Genomic DNA, 22,137 nt, shown 5'->3' with positions numbered 1-22,137 from the left:
GTCTTGGCAATCTTCTTATAATCTAGGCCATCTTTATGTAGAGCAACAATTCTTTTTTTCAGATCCTCAGAGAGTTCCTAGCCATGAGGTGCCATGTTGAGTTTCCAGTGACCACAATGAGAGAGTAAGAGCGATAACACCAAATTTTCCACACCTGCGCCCCATTCACACCTGAGACCTTGTAACACTAAGGAGTCACATGACAACGGGGAGGGAAAATGGCTAATTGGACCCAATTTTGACATTTTGACTTAGGGGTGTACTCACTTTTGTTGCTATCGGTTTAGACAAGTTGAGTTATTTTGTGGGGACAGCAAATTTACACTGTTATACAAGCTGTACACTTACTACTTTACATTGTAGCAAAGTGTAATTTCTTCAGTGTTTTCACATGAAAAGATATAATAAAATATTTACAAAAATGTGAGGGGTGTACTCACTTCCGTGAGATACTGTATATCCCGCATTAAGGAGTCTGGTGCTCATCCACGTATAGCCGCTGGTGTTTACAGTAAAGCCCCTGGTATATACAGTAAAGCCACAGGTGTATACAGTTTTGTATGTGGCCAGAGGTTCGGGGGGGGGGGCACTGGTGGTTCCCAGAGCTTCCTGGAGAACTCAGAGACACTCAGAGATACTCTGAGACACTCCCAGCTGAGTGGGGCAGGTGCAGGGGTCGAGTCCTGCGGGAACGCATGGGAACGGCGTCCCCGCACTATTTCCACAGCGGGAACGCCATTCCCATTGCTCCTCCGACCTCCTGCAGGACCAGGCCAGCCAGAGCTTACAGTGCAGTGCAGGCAGCCGCAGCGTCTCGCCGATCGCGGCGCCTCTCTCTGCAAACAGGCCGGCGGAGGGGGAAGCGCACAGCGGATGACGTCACGAGCAGGAGAGTCAGCTGCCCAGCAACAAGAACCACCAGCCAGTCACAGGCCCAGCCCAGGCCTAGAGCGCGCGCTGAATGGACAGGCGTGGGCGTGGCCTGACTGGATCATTGAATTGATGATGGCTTGGTGAGGCGCGGCGGTGAGTGAGGCGAGGCAAGGAGAAGAAGGCAGCCGGCAGCAGAGACATAGAGCAGCAGCATATCCACAGCATCCAGAAGAAGAAAAATCCAGCAGTCAGAGGAGCAGGCCGGTTTTAGCAGTGGCACTGTGGCAGCCTGCCTGGGAGGTGAGTCACAGGAACAGTGAGTCTCCACAGACCACTCACTGCACATTTGCCTCCCATACTGTCCCTCACACTGTAAAATTCTGTCAGCATGTCAGCCACTGTCCCTCACACACTGTAAAATTCTGTCAGCATGTCAGCCACATTGTCATTTTCAGGGGTGTGTGCTCACACACCCCTGAAAATGACAGTGTGGCTGACATGCTGACAGAATTTTACAGTGTGAGGTTGGTATGAGAGGCAAATGTGCAGTGAGTGGATTGTGGACTCACACTGCCAGAAGAAAACTGCAGCAGTCAGAGGAGCAGGCTGGCTTTAGAAAGTGGCACTGTGGCTGTGTGGCAGCCTACCTGTGAGTGGGAGGTGAGTCACTGGAGCAGTGAGTCTCCACAGTCCACTCACTGCACATTTGCCTCTCATACTGTACCTCACACTGTAAAATTCTGTCAGCATGTCAGCCACATTGTTATTTTCAGGGGTGTGTGACTCACACACCCCTGAAAATGACAATGTGGCTGACATGCTGACAGAATTTTACAGCTGAACTGCTCCACTTACCTTACCTGCCACTTCTAAAATTGATGTCCCCAGGCCTTCTCCTTGTGTGCTGGCTGTGTCTGGCTCCTCTGCTGCGTGCTGCTGCCTCGCCTTACCGGTGACTCCGCTGATGCTGTCTGCACACACTCTGGGCCTTCAAATGCAGAAACATGAAATATTTGTGAATCGTGACTGATGCCCTTTGTCAGGAATATTTAATGTTTATGTGTTTATTTGGCCAATTTGTCACGAATGTTTCATGTTTAAGCACTTGAAGGCCCAGAGTGTGTGGACAGCATCAGTGGAGTCACCGGTAAGGCGAGGCAGCAGCACGCAGCAGAGGAGCCAGACACAGCCAGCACACAAGGAGCAGGCCCTGGGACTTCGAATTCAGAGATGCCAGGTAAGTGGAGCAGTGAGTCCACTGCACATTTGCATTCTCGTGCCACCCTCACACCCCTTACAATAAATATTGCATTGTATTTTCTGTGAAATATATGAGCGTAAATTTTTTTTTTTGGGGGGGGGGGGGCGCGGGTGTATCTTGGGTGAGTTCCCACACTTTTTTCCCCAGGACTTGACCCCTGGGCAGGTGTAATGCTCGTTCAGAGCAACCAGAAGTGTCAACAGTTCCCAAATATCTCCGAGTTCTTCAGGAAGCTCTGGGAGCCACCAGCGCACCTAGACCTCTGGCCACATACAGTACTGAATACACCAGCAGCTTTACTGTATACACCAGCGGCTTTACTGTATACACCAGCAAGTTTAAATGGATGAGCACCAGACTCCTTAACGCGGGATATTGTTTTTACCTTGTGAGTGTAATTCCAATTTTTTTTTACATTAAAACTGTAATCCTTCTACTGGTCGTATTGCCTCCGTACCTCTGGCCACATCCGTATACACCATACAATTTATACTCTACTGTAATTTGTATTGCCATAATCATTTTTATATGAATAAATGGTTGTGGAACGAATCATCTGAGTTTCTATTTCTTATGGGAAAATTTGCTTTGATATATGATTGCTTTGGATTACAAGCATGTTTCTAGAACGAATTATGCTCGCAATCCAAGGTATTACTGTATTTACTTCTTTAGTTACTTTGTTCCATTGGACCAGATGTAAAAATATCCCCACTGTCCTTCCCTACAGTTACTTTCTTCAGCCTTCTTGGTTACTCTGGAAAACCTGTGAGACACTGCTACCACTCAGCATTACAATCTGCTTTTTATTTAGTTTATCTATGTTGGAAATATTGCGGTCTGCTGTGCTGCTTATGTTAGTTATCTGTGTCTTCACAGAGTTTCCATTCACATCATTGTTATACAAATTGTTGTTTTGGTTACTACATAAACACCACTTTCAGGCAAACTCAGAGTTATTACCACTGCTATAATCAATAGTACAGTAGTCAGCATGAGATGGGCATGTGGGGGAGTCAGGCTTCTGTGTTGCCTAAAGATGCAATAGTGAAAAGGGGCAGTGAGTGGGGATTTTGGTTATGGGGAATTTTCAGGAAGGTGCAGAAAAGGAGGAAAATAAAGAGCAGCAGATTAGATGCCAGCAGGCTGGTTCCCTCTTTGGCACTTTAGTCTGCAGACACTTGTGTTGGAGGGGTGAAGGGTGCCAGAGAGTTGAGTAATAATAGGGAGAGGAGCTCTTTCCAAACAAGGAAAGTAAGAGCTGTGCTAGAGCATAGAAAGATGTGAGAGCAGGAGCTGTCAAAGAGGAAGAGGAGCCAGGGGAAAGTTGTGCTGGAGGAGAGAAATATGCGAGAATAGGAGATATCAAAGGAGTAGAGGAGTGGGCGGAGAGCTGTGCTGCACTAGAAAAAGACGTGGGGATGGGAGCTGCCAAAGGGAGCCAGGGGCCAGAGAATATCTGTGCTGGAAAAAAGAAAAAGGTATGAGCAGGTGCTGTCAGAAGAGGAGAACAAGAAGAGGAGAACAGAGTAGAGGGAGAGTTGTGGAGGACTGGACAAAGGTGTGTGTACATGCCCTTTACTACAATAAAACTGTAAATACTGACCATTGGCAGATACCCTTGGATACCTATAGCGAGTGTTTTTTTTTTTTAGAGAATAGGTGCAGGAACCCCCCCTTATAAGTCATTTCATGTCACCACCCCCTACCCTACTCTAAGCACTGACCCTTTATTCCACCCTTACCCACCTCTGAGCACCGACCCTTGGTTCCACCCTCTACCCAGCTCCCAGTACAGGCCCTTTTAGAGAATATAGAGCCAAAGATCATTTTGTGCTGCTAAGTAATTGATATTTGGAATTTGGTAATGATAACAAAAAAAGCAATGAAATTGATCCCCCCCCAGCCAGCAGCAATGGACCCCCCCCCCCCAGAAACAATAGACCCCCAGCAGCAACAACAGATCTCCCAGCAGCCAGCATCAGTAGACTTTCCAGCAGCCAGCAACAGTAGACTCCTCCCTAAGCAGTAGATCCCTTCCAGGACCAACTGACCCCCCATTAACAAAAGATCTTCCACCAGCAACAATAGATTACCACGCAAAAATAGATCCCATCCAGCAACAATAAATACCCCAGCAGCCAGCATCAGTAGACCCTCCATCACACCCCAGCACCCCTTGCCATTGCATACATTTAGTGCTGGAGGTGCTGGAACTGCATTCCCCCGCATTCCCGCTGAAAAAAAACCCTGCCTATAGCACATTATTAAATGTATTAATTTACTAAGTCTCTCTATTTTTCTCTAGAATGGTTACACTGTACCTCTTTCTACCAAAATGTATTGATTTCCTATAATTAATGTGCTGGAGCAGAGAAATGTGTGAGAAAAGGAGATATCAAAGGGGTAGAGTAGAGGAGTGGGTGGAGAACTGTGGTGCAGCGGGAAAAGATGTGGGGGTGGGAGCTGTCAAAGGGGGAAAGTGAAAAGCTGTGAACTTGGAACAAGGAAAGGTAAAGGTTTGAGCAGGTGATGTCAGAAGAGGAGAATAGAGTAGAGGGAGAGTTGTGCAGGACTGGACAAAGGTGTGTGTGCATTTCAATGTTATAAAACTGTCAGTACTGACCATTGACAGATACCCTTGGATACCTTTAGAACATTATTACATTTATTCATTTACTAACTCTCTCCAGTGTTCTCTAGAACTGTTACAATGTATCTCTTTTTACCAAAATGAATTGAATGATTTCCTATGATCCTCAGCAACATCCACTGACCATAATGCGGAATTTTTCACTCTAGGTGTTTTTTTTACAAATTCTGCAACAATTCAGTCTTGCAATAGATTCATATACATCTTGCTAACACGTACAGTGCCTTGCGAAAGTATTCGGCCCCCTTGAACTTTGCGACCTTTTGCCACATTTCAGGCTTCAAACATAGAGATATAAAACTGTAATTTTTTGTGAAGAATCAACAACAAGTGGGACACAATCATGAAGTGAAACAAATTTTTTTGGATATTTCAAACTTTGTTAATAAATAAAAAACTGAAAAATTGGGCGTGCAAAATTATTCAGTCCCTTTATATTCAGTGCAGCAAACTCTCTCCAGAAGTTCAGTGAGGATCTCTGAATGATTCAATGTTGACCTAAATGACTAATGATGATAAATAGAATCCACCTGTGTGTAATCAAGTCTCCGTATAAATGCACCTGCACTGTGATAGTCTCAGAGGTCCGTTTAAAGCGCAGAGAGCATCATGAAGAACAAGGAACACACCAGGCAGGTCCGAGATACTGTTGTTCGAGAAGTTTAAAGCCGGATTTGGATACAAAAAGATTTCCCAAGCTTTAAACATCCCAAGGAGCACTGTGCAAGTGATAATATTGAAATTGAAGGAGTATCAGACCACTGCAAATCTACAAAGACCTGGCTGTCCCTCTAAACTTTCAGCTCATACAAGAGAAGACTGATCAGAGATGCAGCCAAGAGGCCCATGATCACTCTGGATGAACTGCAGAGATCTACAGCTGAGGTGGGAGACTTTGTCCATAGGACAACAATCAGTCGTATACTGCACAAATCTGGCCTTTATGGAAGAGTGGCAAGAAGAAAGCCATTTCTTAAAGATATCCATAAAAAGTGTCGTTTAAAGTTTGCCACAAGCCACCTGGGAGACACACCAAACATGTGGAAGAAGGTGCTCTAGTCAGATAAAACCAAAATCGAACTTTTTGGCAACAATGCAAAATGTTATGTTTGGCGTAAAAGCAACACAGCTCATCACCCTGAACACACCATCCCCACTGTCAAACATGGTGGTGGCAGCATCATGGTTTGGGCCTGCTTTTCTTCAGCAGGGACAGGGAAGATGGTTAAAATTGATGGGAAGATGGATGGAGCCAAATGCAGGACCATTCTGGAAGAAAACCTGATGGAGTCTGCAAAAGACCCGAGACTGGGACGGAGATTTGTCTTCCAACAAGACAATGATCCAAAACATAAAGCAAAATCTACAATGGAATGGTTCACAAATAAACATATCCAGGTGTTAGAATGGCCAAGTCAAAGTCCAGACCTGAATCCAATCGAGAATCTGTGGAAAGAACTGAAAACTGCTGTTCACAAACGCTCTCCATCCAACCTTACTGAGTTTGAGCTGTTTTGAAAGGAGGAATGGGCAAAAATTTCAGTCTCTCAATGTGCAAAACTGATAGAGACATACCCCAAGTGACTTACAGCTGTAATCACAGCAAAAGGTGGCGCTACAAAGTATTAACTTAAGGGGGCTAAATAATTTTGCACGCCCAATTTTTCAGTTTTTTATTTGTTAAAAAAGTTTGAAATATCCAATAAATTTCGTTCCACTTCATGATTGTGCCCCACTTGTTGTTGATTCTTCACAAAAAGTTACAGTTTTATATCTTTATGTTTGAAGCCTGAAATGTGGCAAAAGGTTGCAAAGTTCAAGGAGGCCGAATACTTTCGCAAGGCACTGTATATGAATCTGTTCCAGCATTTGTCCAGCAGATAAGAGAGACAGATTTTTAATAAGTGTCTGCACCACTTTTTAAGAAATTCCAGGATTGTGTTCTTTAATTGCCAATTTTTTTGGACTAGATCAACTCTTCTATTTTGTTGAGATATGCTGGGGGATGGGTTCACCCATTGAAAAGAAATGCCTTTACAAGCCATTAACAATGCTTCCCTAAGGCTGCCCATGCATTATACAATTTTCTTATAAAATTTTCAAAAATATGCGAGAAATACACATTATGTGAGTCTTCTGTGGACATAGTTGAGATGTGACTGTGCACTGATTTCTAACTGAAGAGATTTGCCCAGTTTGGTATATAATAAATAGGAATATATAGTAGAGGTTAACCCCTTGGAGCACTGACATTTTAAAATTCCTTCTATTGAGTATTTGGATATATAGGCACATTTCGGTTTCTAAATTGAGTCTTCAAACCATGACAGAGTTTTAAAGATCTATAAAAGAAATGAAATGGCGGTTCATGCAGTTGTGTGAAAGAGAATAAAGAACTCTCTTGATACACATTACATAGAGTGACCATTCACAGCCTTGAGTCAGGAGCAGTACAAAGTTGGTCCAGGAATTGAATTATTACATAGAGACAAACCATTTGGTGGACCCTGAAAGAATACTAATTGTTTAGTCTCATTCCAAACAGACATGGCCAGTTTCAAACTGGGTAAGTTCTGGTTCACACTGGTGCGATGCAGGAACCCATCAAATCTTCTGCGGGTTCTCGCATCGCACCTGACTCCCAGGCAGTTCACACTGCCATATGTGAACTGCTGGGAGTGTAAAAACAAAGTTAATGACACCCCCAGATTAGTTCGCATATCTCAGTGCGAACTGTCAATTCGGACAGGAATCGGATCACACCCATGCAATCCGATTCTGGTGTGGACCAAACAAAGGGTCCTGCATGACTTTGGTCTGAATGTGATGCAAATTCAGCCATACAATCTGTATGGCTGAATTTGCATCGCACAGACATCGCATGTGATTTGCAAAGCACTGTGGTACGAATCACATGCAATGTCTGACATTACTATAGTGTGAACCGGCACTAAGTGTTGTTTACTAAAATATGTAAAATAGGCCTCTGAATTAGAAGGCATCCCAGGGAGGACCCACATAGCTAGATGTTTCAACTATCCCACTAAGCTGTACAGAAACATGTCTGTGAGAGAAATTCCTACCTCTTCCTTCTTGGGTAATATGGCTTTTTTCAGCTGTGGCATAGAATTATCCCATAAAATTGGAAAAAACAGAGAGATCTAAGTGCTTTAAAAAAATTGCCACCATCAGAGGCATGCTGGTGAGTATATAAAGGCACTTGGAAAGAAGAATTATTTTAATAAGATTTATTCTGTCTGCGGCTGCCACTGACAGAGGTAGTCTAGACCACATCAGCAGTTTGTTACTAATACACTGCAGTAAAGGGGTAATATTCTGTGAAGGGCCAAGTGAGTGAGGCACCCTCCTAGATAGGTGCTAGGTAGGTGCATATGGTTTTCGGTTTTTCTGCTTAACAGGGAGACAGCTAGGTAAATCTAGGAGCTGTCTGCTTAAAAGAGAGCTGTGATTCTTAGATAGGTCCTGCCTAGTGTGCTCTGATGCTGCTCATCCTGGCTTGATGTTTTACGTTGATCCAATAGTAGTACAGTTTATTGGACAGTGTGAGGAAATCATGCAAATGAGAGCAGGGGATATTTGTACAGCTCTGGCCATTGGCCAATATGTACTAGAGGGGTCTTGGTGCATGCTGGGTGACTGTACTTATATCAGAGATACACATGTGGCTCCTGATATTTGGCTGGAGAGCAGAGTCCAGGTGGGGAGGGGGCTGCTGCCTCTGCCCAGCACAGGCTGCCATGAAATCCCTGGTGTTCCTGCCAGCCCACTGTTTCCTATTAAAAACTGTCCACACTAAGCAGGAGAACACACAATGGCCAGCTCTCTCGCTGTGCTGGGAACCAAGCCTGCTCTCCTCCAATGATCAGACTTGTCCTGACACCCCTGCCCCCTCCTGCACAGCCATGCACTGGGGAGATCAGTGTACTGCTGTTTCTCCTCCTCCAGCTCTTATGCAGCTGAAAACAGAGAGTATGTGATCACTTATAAAAAATGGGCAAAAGTCTCAATGAAATAAAAAATGTGTTAAGAATGAAAAGAATGAAAGGATGCCACACTGTTTGATGGAAATGGAAATGATTAACCTAAAGAGGGCTGAATTTAAACACACACTGGAAGTCAAAGTGAAAAAATGATGCATCAGGCTAGTCCATTTTGCTGAAATTTCATTGCAGCAACTCAGAATGGTACTCAGTAGCTTATATGGCTCCCCGCATTCTTGTATGTATGCCTGACAATGTCAGAGGTGCTCCGAATGAGACAATAAATGGTGTCCTGGGGTATTTCCTCCCAAGGTGAGAGTTTATAATCGCTTTACAGCATAATGACACAATATTTAGGGGAAGCTGATCACTAGCCGTAATATGGCTGACATAAATAAACATAGGGAAACTGTAAAGCCAGGAACACACTATTATTCATACCTTGCAATGCTGAAGTTTATGGCGTATCATGTTCTTTGCCTACTTTAAGCCCTGGCTCACATCAGTGCGATGACAGACATCGCCTGTGATTTAGAGCGTACTGCTCTGCAAATCAAATGTGATGTCTGTGCAATGCAAATTCAGCCATACAGATTGTATGGCCGGATTCGGACACAACACGCACAGGACCCGTTTTTGGGTTCGCAGCAGAATTGGATCGCATAGTGGTTCACACCTATGTGATCCGAATCATGTCCGAACTGACAGTTTACACTGCGATATGCGAACTGATCTGGGGATGTCGTTAGCTTTGTATTGACACCCCCAACGATTTGCATATGGCAGTGTGAACTGCCTGCGACTTTAATGCGATGCGGGAACCCGCAGTGGATTCACAGGGTTCCTGCATCACATGTATGTGAATCAGCACTTAGTCCGTCACTCCTTAGGTTGCTGCTACTTCTCACTAACCTGACACTGCCCCCCCCCCCTTACCTGGTGCTGACCCTGACCCAAAAAAACAGCTGAGATGCAGAAGGCAGTGTCAGTTCTCACGCAATATAATGACATCATGTAGGGTTCGGAGGGCAAGAGACCTACTGCTGGATTGCAGGCATAGGGATGGAGGTCTGTCTCAGTCAAGTAATAAACAAATGAATGTTCCAATGTTAATGAAGGGAGTTTGAGAAGTGTAGTACTGCTGCTTGTCGTTGTAATCAGACAGCGGGACTCAAGTGTGACAACCTTTATTAATCTATTACTAGAAGATAGGCAGAGTCTATTCCCTGTGCATGCAATTGACTTGTGGAGCACAGTGAAATTATCCTGTGGTCCATGGGACCCCATCGTTTTCAGAAAAATGCAGCACAGTCCCACAAAATTAGGATTTCTGAGAGGTATGATCATTTAAAAATAGAGTTGATTCACTAAAGAAGTACAAACTGTTTACTTTGAAATGCGACTGAATGGCCGTGGCTTCAAACATCCTAATATGTGCATGCAAAAATTCAGGGTGTTTTCTAGCATTTTCTTGCATGTTGGGTATTTTCTTGCATTAGGTATTCTCTGCAAAGATAATTTGCCCTTAGTTTCACCTCTTTCACTAAGTTAGGTGAAAGTTCACTTTGCAAAGCGTAAATGCTCAACTGCTTTAGTAAATCAACCCCAATGTGTGTGTCACTGAACTATCTATTAATTGTTTGTGATTATTTTTAAAGAGTTTAGTTGATTTACTGAACTTGATTTGATACTGTTCACTTTTAAAAGTGAATATTCCCTGAGCTTAGTAAATAAAGTAATCATGTGCTGATAAAGAAATCCTATTTTTTCACCCTAGTTACTAACATTCATTTTGCAAACTGAACATTCTCTTTACTAAAACGAACAGCGTCCACTATAATTTTACAAAACTACATAGCTGACTAAAAGCGCTGCAAAATGGGTTTGCATGAAGTTTTTTTATAATGAGATAATATTCTGCCAAGTCCAAAGAAAGTGCAAATTAAAATCAGTTGGTAGAAACTCAGTGGAAAGCATAAAACAACCTTATATTGCTATTTCTTTCTTCACAGTGAATACAGTTTTTATCCGGCCTTTTTAGAAATCTGAAATGAGTTTATTCTTCTGGAACATCCAGTACAAATTTTATTCTTGGCCAGCGAGCTAAAACTTCTAAAGGAAAAAAAAACCCCAACATGACCAAAGTTCAAAGAACCTGTTTTAAGTTTGAGATTGATTATATCTATGAAGTATACAACAGTCACATTTACAGGTAAGAGTGTTTGGACTGAAATCCATGTTTGGCATAGAGCAAAATAACTTTGCAGGGCTTCATTATGCCAAGCAATCTGCCAAAACATAAAAACATAATGGCAACATAGCTTGGGCGGGACATTTTATCGCTAATTAAATTGCACTGCTTTTCATATGTTAAAAATTATCGACTAATGCGTTTGGTAAAATGAGATTTCCAAAATAAATTGATCATTTTAAATTCAAGTCAGTGAAGCTTAGGAACAGGGTCACCTTCAAACGGCAGTTCGGTATATATAAAAATGAGAGTGGATCAATGTCTATTGCCAAAATGTATTAGGAGTTATTATTTGTGCATTGTGGTTTATGTTATTTAATCTTACAGAAAAGGACATTAACTTATGAAGGAGAATCTATTAACTTGGACCTTTTATTAGCTAAAAATCCACTTAGAAAGTAACTTAGATGGGAGAGCTTAATAATGCTAGGTCAGCATGAAAAATTAGGAATTGGGTATCTTACTCAATAAATTGTGTAAATATTGACTAACTATCCAATCATGTGAAAAACAAATTCCTGTTTACTTAGTTCATCTTTACATGGTTGGTTGGTTATTCAAAGTAAACAAAACTTTGCTGTTCACTTAATTGGATACTCAGAGGCTTGACTATGAAACCTCCTGCAATCCAACCTTCTGCCTGGGTGTGCAGTTGCCTTAAGCCTCGTACACACGCACCGATTGTTGGCCGACTGATCGGCCGTCTTTTGTCCAGTGTTGTTGTGTTGGTTGAAATGTGCTCTAGACTGCGCACAAATTTTTTCGGCCAACAACAACCAACTTCAGAAGTGATGTCATGTTCTGGTTTACTTTCCGTGTGTTTTTTCTTCTCTGAGCATGCCCAGTCTTGCTCATCTGATTTTTGTCGGCCGAAATCTGTACTGACTGACGAACAATCGGCTGTTCTGTTGACGGCCAACAAAAATTTTATAGCATGCACACCAGATTTTGTTCGGCCGAAAAGTCGCAGTCGGTTGTAGGAAGCATCATACTAACAAGCCGATAATCGGCCAATCGGACGTTGGCCGAAAATTTACGGCCAACAATCGGTGCGTGTGTACGAGGCTTTAGGGTATATAAAATGCCAAAAAAGCTATCTTTTAAAGTTAAACTCAAGGAGTTATTTTGTTTGCATTTGCATATTAACATGGCGAGTCAAGCTCACTTTTGGTTTTATCTGACCACAGCATTTTCTCCCAATCCTTCTTTAAATCATTTGTCATGACTGTACATGGGCCTTCTTGAGGAGGGGGACTTGCCGTGGTTGGAAGAAAAAAAAAAATGCTGACTATGACCTTAAGAACACCATCCCTACAGTAAAGTACGGAAGTGGAAACATCATGCTTTGGGGCTGTTTCTCTGCTAAAGGTACAGGCCAAATGCTGCATTGAGGGGCCGATGGATGGAGCCATGTATTGTAAAATTTTGGATGAGATCCTTCTTCCCTCAGCCAGAACACTGAAGATGGGTCATGGATAGGTCTCTCAGCATGACAATGACCCAAAACATACCGCCAAGGAGTGGTTTAAGAAAAAGCACATTAAGGTCATGGAGTGGCCTAGCCAGTCTCTAGACCTTAATCCCATAGAAAATTTATGGAGGGAGCTGAAACTTCAAGTTGCTAAGAGGCAGTCAAGAAACCAATGAATTGGAGGAGATCTGTAAAGATAAGTGGACCAAAATCCCTCCTGAGATGTATGCAAACCTGGTCACCAACAGCAAGAAACGCCTTACCTCTGTGCTTGCCAAAAAAGGTTTCTCCACCAAGTACTAAGTCATGTTTTGCTTGGGGATCAAATACTTGTTTTACTCACTGAACTGCAACTTAATTTATAGCATTTGTTTTATGTGTTTTTTTTCTGGATTTTTTGTTGATATTCTGTCTTTATCATTTAAAATACACATATAATAAAAATTATAGACCCTTCATTTATTTGTAAGTAGACAAACTTACAAAATCTGCAGGAAATCAAATAATTAATTATTTTTCCCTACTGTAGATAAGCCAAAAAATAGAAAAAAATAGACTATATAGACTATGATTGGCCTATATAGTCTAACTTTTTTTTATAGTTTTTGGCTTATCTATATAACACAGATGTTGGCCTACAGTGTCACATTAATATATATTTAAAATTACCATATATAGGGGGAGGTCCCTCTAAGAGCAGTATATACTAAGCAACTTTCTCCAAGAGTGATCAGCCAGAAAATAACTTGCTTGGTTACCATGGGAATCAACTATTTTATCTGCTGAATGGGGCTGTTATATGTTTTCATCTATTACTCATTTAGAGATTTGAGCAATGTGCAGCTCATTTAGATATTATTGAAATTCAATGCATATTTATTGTTTTACAATTGTACAGGACTGTATAATAAAAAAAAAGCAGTGACTTATGGGCCAATCCTTAAGCTTGGACGGGGATCAGTCAAGAGTATACATACAATGTCAGAATTGATTGTTTTCCCCAATTACAATTTTCCATCGTGCTGTAAAATCTGACTAATACTTTCCTCTCCTGACTGAAAAGATGAAAGAAAGTGAGGAATTGCGCAAGTCTTCACACAGGAAAACTGGTAAAGTAACAAAAGCAAATTAATGCCCCGTACACACGTGCAGATTATCTGAAGACTTTTGTCTGCAGACTTACCAAAACCATATAATATGAGGTCAAACCTAAACACTTTCAATTTGTATGCAATCCGGCAGGCCCTTGCACTACATAGAAAAGGTAAGTCTGCAGACAAAAGTCTTCAGATAATCTGCACGTGTGTATGGGGCATAAGACTGAAGTTGGGCAGATGTTTCCTTGCGTGCTGATGTCTAGGAGAAATCTGCCTGTTTATGGGAAGCCTAATGCTTTGTACACACTATGAAAAAATCAGGCAAAATAGCGACCGCCTTTCCTCGATGTTTCACAAGAAGTCAGAACGGAGGATAGAAATAATGTATGTAAATTCTTGCGCGACAAAGGCTTTTTTTTTTTGTTATTTGTTGTTTCTGATCATGCGCAGTCTTTCGTATCTAATATTTTTCAGATGAAAACAGTACACATTAAACGAAAATCGTTAGTTCTGTTCTGCTCTGCTCCTGCTGCTGTCAATCAAAGTCTGTCAGAAAGAGGGCATGGCAGTTACGTGTCTGAACGGACACAGGGAGCTGTGACTCGGCTCGGGTGTCCCCATAGCAAGCTGCTTGCTGTGGGGGCACTCAACAGGAGGGAGGGGCCAGAAGCAGTAAAGAGCGACCCGAGAAGGGAAGGATCTGGGCTGCTCTGTGCAAAACCAACTGCACAGAGGAGATAAGTATAACATGTTTGTTATTTTTTTAGCACCCTCCTAGTCAGGCGCTAGGTAAAAGCATGAAATTGCTTTCCTGCTTATCAGGGAGCAGGATTTCTAGTTAGGCCTGTTACATGTGTCCAGGCGTGATTCACTTGGTCTGAGGGAGTGTCCCCACTGTATCCAATAGGGGAGCCTGTTGGACAGTGGAGGAAACCCAGCCAGTGACACACAGGCTTTTGTGGAAGTCCCAGTGGGAGGGCACAACAGTGATGCATCCTGGGTTTGACCACAAAAGCCAGGGACACATGTGACAGGGCGTCTTTGGGCGGGAAGCCAGGTCCCAGGAGGAGGGTGACGACTGTCTCTCCTTCTGTCTGGTTGGAAAGTGGTCACAGGCAATAGGCCTAGTGGACCAGACGTGTGGGGCTGAGCTGTAAGGTCAAGTGGAAGCTGACAGTGGAGCAGTGGCAGAGGTTCCTGTGGAAAGCGGTGTCCGTGAGTACCAGGGAACTTGCCAGGGGTCTGCCCAGGAAGGGGACCACTCCAGGGAGCCGTGCTGCTCAGCGCGGGATCGATCCGCCGATCCCCCGCCGAGCAGGCGTCTGACAGCTCCGTCTCCGCACACAGGTGTCAGATCCCCGCTCTCCTCTATGGGGGAATCGGATGAGAACGCCAGACAGATGGAAAATAGGGTTTCCACCCATCCGGTTTTGACAGACAGGATCGGGTCGGATGTCAGCGTTCATGTCTCCACTGACATCCGCTGCCCCATAGAGATGCATGGGGTTCAGGTCCGCCTGAAAAACTGACAGGCGGATCTGAACGGTCCACAAGTGTGAAAGGGGCCTTAAGCACAAAGAGGGTGTGGCATTGCGAAATAGGAAGCATAGCCTGAATTTGCAATGAATAAATATGGCTGCATCAATGTATGTATATAAACATAACTTATACACAGCAATTATTATTATTAATTATTATCATTACTTTTTTAGGCTGATCTTCTACATGTATATCTAAAAGACATCTCCTTTAACATTAATGGGGAAAATTATATAAAATGATTTAGCGCCGGTTCACATACATGCGATGCAGGAACCCTGCGAATCCCGCATCGCACTTAACTCGCAGGTAGTTCACACTGCCATATGTGAAACGTTGGGGGTGTCAATACAAAGTTAATGACACCCCCAGATCAGTTCGTATATCGCAGTGCGAACTGACAGTTCGGACATGGATCGGATCGCATTGGTGTGAACTACCATGCGATCAGATTCTGCTGCAGATCCAAAAAAGGGTCCTGTGCGTGTTCTGTCCGAATCCGATGCGAGTTCAGCCATACAATCTGTATTTTTAGTTCAACCAGCTTGTTGAATGAAAGAAAATGATTTGATTCCCCCATTCACACACTCAACGTGGATAGGGACATCTCTCCTGCTGAATTATTGTATTCTGGCAGCGGGGAGACTTTCCTACTATTAGAATACATTGATCAGCACTGCCGTCTATAGCTGGCAGTGCTGATCATATGGAAATTGTTCAACAGGCTAGTGGTACAGGGGTCGATTGATAGGCTGACTTTATTTCTCCTGAACCAGACGAATTTCAATCCATTTATGGCCATAATTATTGTATCGCAATCTGCTAGTACATCTACTGTACATAAAGGTTTTTATTTAGTTACTTCCTGTTATTGGGTGACAACTGTCTCCCAATTATGTTCCTGCATTGTCACTCTGTCAATTGCACCATAGATGAAGACTATTAGGCTAGGTTCACATCTATGCGTAATTCTTAATGGCACCCTCATACATCTCCAAATGTATGCGTTTTCACGTGCACCAAACCGCATGGTGCTATAAGACCAAGCAGGTTGATGCTGCATGCTTTTGGACAAGAACTTCTTTTTTTGCGCTTCTGAAATAAAAGATCTGCCCTACATGCAATGTGCAGGAACACTAGAAAAATGCACAGAAATGGGCCCATGCTCAGGCACACCTGTAGGTGTGAACCAAGCGTTAAGCGGCTATGTTAACACATATTGGCATAGTCCGCTGTTGTCACCATCAGAAAGAAAGTCCAAACCAATGATGTGCAGCCAACAATGGTGCAAGTGAATGCAGAAAGAAAGTGGCTGAAGGAGATCAGCAATACTGAGATGCAACAAAAGGCCGGGAAAAGGTAAAAACTGATGAACTTTCAAAAAGAAGGTCACTTTTTTTTTTTTGATTCATGAAAAAAAAATGTTATCCAGTCATGGTATAAATTTACTTTAATCCTTTTTAAAGCTTACGGCTTGGGCAAAAAAATAAAACAAATGCTAAAGCAATTACATTTGTTTGGTTTTCTTTTCTATATTGATCAAACTAAATTTAAATTTCAAATCGAAATAATCATAAAAAGACACGTGTCCCTGTGTCGTCACGCGTAGGGGGGAGCTAGGACAGCAGCTGCACACATTCAGAGGCAGCAAACAGAAAGGCTGATCATTCAGATCCCATTGTCATGAAAAATCGTTTATACTATGGAAGGCTTTTAAAATTTGCTGCACTGTAGCACCTTGATTATGTGAGTACATCCTTGATTTTTAATAAAGTGGAGTTTTAAAAAATGTAACCACTATTGGAGATTTTTTTTTTTTTTTGGCATACCGATCAATCAAAGGGGAATCCATCCAGAGTAGGATCCTCATCTGGGGGGATCGATTGACCAACTTTGATCCAAGAGAGGTGACCTGGAAAGGGTAAACTGCACATTAGATCAGGCTTAACCACTTGCCGACCGCCGCATGACTATTTACTGCGGCAGTCAGCCGCGTACAGGCAAACCAACGCAGGGCTACGTCAGTCGCCTACGAGCCTCTAGGGGGCGAGCGCGCGCCGCCGAAGGCGGGCTCCCGCCCCCGCTCATTCCCTGACATGTCCGCGCGAGTGACCGGTGGCTCCAATGTCCACCGGTCACCCGCGATCTCCCGATGGAGAGGGAGAAAGGCAGGCGGCTAATGTAAACAAAGCTGCCTGTCCTTCTCCCTGATCTAACTGCAGAGATCATACGATCCTGCTATGTAGGATCGTATGTCTCTGTGGTTACATCACTAGCCACGCCCCTTTACAGTTAGAATCACGCCCCTAGGGACACACTTAACCCCTTGATCACTAATAAAGTTAACCCCTTCCCTGCCAGTGTCATTTTTACAGTAACAGTGCATATTTATAGAACTGATTACTGTAGTAATGTCACTGGTACCCCCAAAAGTGTCAAAAATGTTAGTCAGGGGTCCGATCTGTCCATCACAATGTCGCAGTCCCGCAAAAAAAATCACAGATTGCCGCCATTACTAGTTAAAAAAAAAACAATAAAAATGACATGAATATTTTCCTTAGTTAGTAAACGCAATAACTTTTGCGCAAACCAATCAAAATACGCTTATTGCAATTTTTTTACCAAAAATATGTAGCAGAAAACAAATTGGCCTAAAATGTTAAAAAAAATTATTTTTACATGTTTTTTTGGGGGAATTTCATATAAAAAATGTGAAAAATATTGTTATTTTTTTAAAATTGTCGCTCTTTTTTTGTTTATAGCACAAAAAGTAAAAAATCGCACAGGTGATCAAATACCACCAAAAGAAAGCTCTATTTGTGGGGAAAAAAGGACATTAATTGAATTTGGGTACAGTGTCGCATGACCATGCAATTGTCTGTTAAAATCACACAGTGCCGAATCACAAAATAGGGCCTGGTCTTTGAGCAGGAAAATCCTCCGGGGCTTAAGTGGTTAATTGCTTGGTCACTGGAGCTGAGGTGAGGACCCATTCACACAGGGTGTTTGAGGCGAAGGTGCGATTCACCAAGGTGCGATTCACCACGGAGGATTTGCTCTGATACACTTTTTCACTTTGAAAGTGAACTGTTTATTTGATCACTCTTTTCACTTTTAAGTGGATTATTTATTCAATCATGGAGGTGATCGTTCACAGCACTATTGTCAATTTTTGTGTATGTTGTTTACCTAATTATATGAAATATTTGAAATGATATATGAATTTTGGCACTTTACAGTAAACCCCCGCTCCATTGCGGTTCAGTTTTTGCGGTCCCTGTATATTGTGTTTTTTTTTGTAATGTTATTGTACTATATAAATCATTAAAAATGAAATATTTTTGTGTTTTCCATAGCTCTTGCTATGTCTCTCAGTATCTTTTATGTGTTTAAATGAGTTTCTACTGGTTTTAAAAGTGTGTTTAAAGACCTTAAAATGCTTTTACACGTACAGTGACAGTAAAATAAACATGCCTACAATGCATTTTAATAGGGTTTTTCTATTTCCCGGATTTTCACTTTTCGCAGCTGGGTCCGGAACGTAACCCCCGCAATGGAGGCGGGTTTACTGTATATATTTAAATTTCACAATTTTGGTCACAATTTTGGTCACAATTTTGGTCACAATTTTGCCTGATTTTTTAACACCTGATAATCCAGCACTTTTATATATTTATATGATTAATTTGAAGATTAGCACATGATTATTTATTTATTTGCATTTATTTATTTATACATTGGAAGCACTTTATTAACGCAACACTAGGGCTTTATTTATAAATTTAAATTTCCGTCTATTTCTCTTTGTAAAAATATAAAAATCTGTTTTATGCGCCCTTTCTTAGGACAGAACTCTAATTTCTAATAGTCATATACAGAAGGTTTCATTGTCTCTTTAGATCGCACTTTACAAGCCTGTAAATGTTTATGGTAATGATAGGGGTCATTGATATACACGATGAGCCAGCTGCACTTACACTCTCCCCCCTTTAAGCCATTACAGTATTTGAAGGCTGCATTTGGAGGAGGGGTAGCACAAACAGGGGAAGGCTCGAACACGTTCCCAGTTCTCAGGCCACAGCGTAGCATTCACCATAGCAGCAAGGGTTATACTTTACAGAACAATAATCAGTCGTACCATCTGCCCCTCTGTATTTATAAAACTATGTTTAGAGCCTGGATACATTTTTAACGTCGCCTTCCAATTTTTTTTTTTATACTCGTACCATTCTTACTGTCGCATCTTTAAAGATGCAAATAGGAGCATGTGACACAGTGGATGCAAATAGGAGAAAGTGAATTGTAATTAGAAAACCACAGCTATCTTCAAATGTGCCTTAAATGCATGTAATAAAACATTGGATGTACGTTAAAACAACAGAACAAGCTTCTTTTTCTCTCCAATACAGACAGCAGTACTATATATAGGATTCACATAGCTGCTGCTAAAAATAGAATCAATCTACAAAGCAAGCAAGCAGAAAACATATAGATTAAGTCTTATCAGCATAGAAATATAATATCCTAACAAAACACATAATATAAATCAGAGCATGACTGTAAAACAAGCCACACAATTCTGCTAGGTATTAGCATACAGCTGCCTGGATGCTTTAGCTAAAGCCATGGTGCTTTCCATCCGCCTTGCTTACAGCTGGCTCTGTCCCTGTCTCTGCTTCTTTTTTACATAAAAGCTTGTTTAAGGTTTACAATTGCAGGATCGCTTTTGTAAACGCATTTACCTTGCAAATGCTTGAAATAGCTCCCTTCCCGCAGCGTCTTTGTAAAGATGCTTACTGTAGTCTCAGCATCCCTCTTTGTTTTGCATGGAATGCAGCGTTCCACCATGTTCTGGTCACATGACCTGTGGTACATCTAAATAGAGCTGATCACCTGCTCTCAACTGAACGCAGTGTGAAGCAGATGCAGTGATCTGAAGAATCATTTAAGGAGAATCAATAGGAGAAGACAAGAATGGCGGGGGTCACAGAAACTGACGCTGCTTTTATAGAAGTTTGTCTGTTGATTTATATTCGGTTTAATAAATAATACTTGTGATGAGCGTATGTTAAAATCTTTATGTTCATAAAATATATTCAGTAAATAAATAAAAAAAACTGGACTATTGTCATTATTTTTTATTTAGCTATTAGAGTTAGACTAAATGAATATGTGAATATTAGAAAATGAATTAGAATAATAATTGTTTGTGTTGATTTAAATAAAATGACAAATAAGTTAAAGTGATTATAAAGCTTCCTTTCTTAAAAAAAAAAAATATATAACATAAATATATCAGTATAAAAATAATAAACATGCCTATACTTACCTGCTCTGATTTTGCACAGAGCAGCCCCCAATCCTCTACTTTTGAGGTTTCCCACCGGTGCTCCAGGCCCCTCCTCTTCATCTGGTGTCATGCTGCTTTCCCTGGGGGCACCCGTGCGTGCTCGCTCCCAAGTCCCGCTGCTGCGTCCATTGACTAATGTTACACCCCCCCCAGCTCCAGTCACCGGATTTGATTGACAGCAGCGGGAGCCTATTGCTCCGCTGCTATCAGTCTGTCAAATGAGGAGAGACACAGCGGCAGGAGCCGCTTAGCTTGTGCACATAGGCTCAAGTAAGACAAAGGGGGGGGAGCTAAAGCACAGAAGGTTTTTCACCTTAATGAATAGAATGCATTAGGGTAAAAAAAAACCTTAAAGAGAAGTTCCAGCCTGTACAAACAAAAATTAAAACTCAGCAGCTACAAACACTGTAGCTACTAACTTTTAATATAAGGACACTTACCTGTCCAGGGAGCCCGCAATGTCAGCACCCTAAGCAGATTTGTTCATTACCTTCGGGAGCAGGCACCGGCATTGCAACCAGCTGTGAAGCCTTCAGGCTTCACAGCCGGGTTCCTACTGCGCATGCGCGAGTCGTGCTGTGCTTGAGTAGTCCTGTCATCTTCTGGGACACACATAGGTCCCAGGAGGCAGCGGGGGAAAGGAGAAGGGCCCAAAGCAATCGGGGAAAGGACATATCTCACCGTGGCGGGGTACATATGAAGTGAAGAAGAATAACAAGGAAGGTAAAACAAGCACATAAAAAAAAAAAAAGTTAGCCATTACGTTTTTAAAATGCATGGATTAATTAGATGGCGCAAAGTATTATACGTGGGTGGGGGGCGCACAGAGCGGCGGTCGGTGATGCGGCGTGTCACTCTGACACACCGCATCTCCGATCTCGGTAAAGAGCCTACTGACGTAGGCTCTTTACCATGTGACCAGCTATGACCAATCACAGCTGGTCACATAATACACAGGAAGAGCCGTTGATCGGCTTTCCTTAGTTCGTGCCTGACAGGGGGAGGGTCTGCACTGGTAATCAGATCATTGATTACCAGTGCAGACCCTAGGGGGGGGGTGCCACTAGAACCACCAGGGATGCCCACCCATGACCCCAGGTATGCCCACCATGGCCACCAGGGATGGCCAGTGCCCTCCCCATCAGTGCTGCCCGCCAGTGCCCTCCTCATTATTGCTGCCCACCAGTGCTCATCATTGCCATCTATCAGTACCGCCAACCAGCGCCCATTATTGCCCACCAGTGCCACCTATCAATGCCCATTGGTGCCTATCAGTGCCACCCATCAGTGCCACCTATCAGTGCCCATCAGTGCCGCCTATCAGTGCCCATCAGTGCCACCTATCAGTGCCCATCAATGCCGTCTATCAGTGTCCAGCAGTGCTGCCTATCAGTGCCCACCAATGCTGCATATCAGTGCTACCTATTAGTGCCACATATCAGTGCCCATCAGTGCTGCCTATCAGTGCTTCCTATCAGTGCCGCATATTAGTGCCAACTTCACAGTCTTTTTTTTATTTGTTTAGAAAAGAAGAAAAAACCTTGCGGTGATCAAATACTACCAAAAGAACGCTCTATTTGTGGGGAAAAATGACATAAATTTGGTTTAGGTACAGTGTTGCATGACCGCGCAATTGTCATT

The 22,137-nt window shown here is 42.6% G+C and overlaps 1 protein-coding gene across 5 annotated transcripts in view; it reads right to left on the bottom strand.

Annotated features, from left to right (window-relative positions):
* The window catches only part of PRUNE2 (prune homolog 2 with BCH domain), a 452,865-nt gene that overhangs the window by 132,494 nt on the left and 298,234 nt on the right, over positions 1 to 22,137 (bottom strand). For 2 of the 5 annotated variants that reach the window (XM_082264013.1, XM_082264015.1), the window contains exon 1: positions 19,889 to 20,093. The exons of 1 other annotated variant lie outside the window; for it this stretch is intronic. The gene's annotated coding sequence lies outside the window, so the exon portion shown is untranslated. Of the gene's footprint in view, positions 1 to 19,888; positions 20,094 to 22,137 lie in introns of those variants that run through there. 2 more of the 5 variants (XR_014225511.1, XM_082264014.1) reach the window with 2 other exon arrangements.

Source organism: Pelophylax lessonae (assembly GCF_965119305.1).
Source record: "Pelophylax lessonae genome assembly, chromosome: 1".
Classification (NCBI taxonomy): domain Eukaryota; kingdom Metazoa; phylum Chordata; class Amphibia; order Anura; family Ranidae; genus Pelophylax; species Pelophylax lessonae.
Note: the sequence above shows the minus strand (reverse complement) of the source record. Positions and strands in the feature narration are given on the sequence as shown.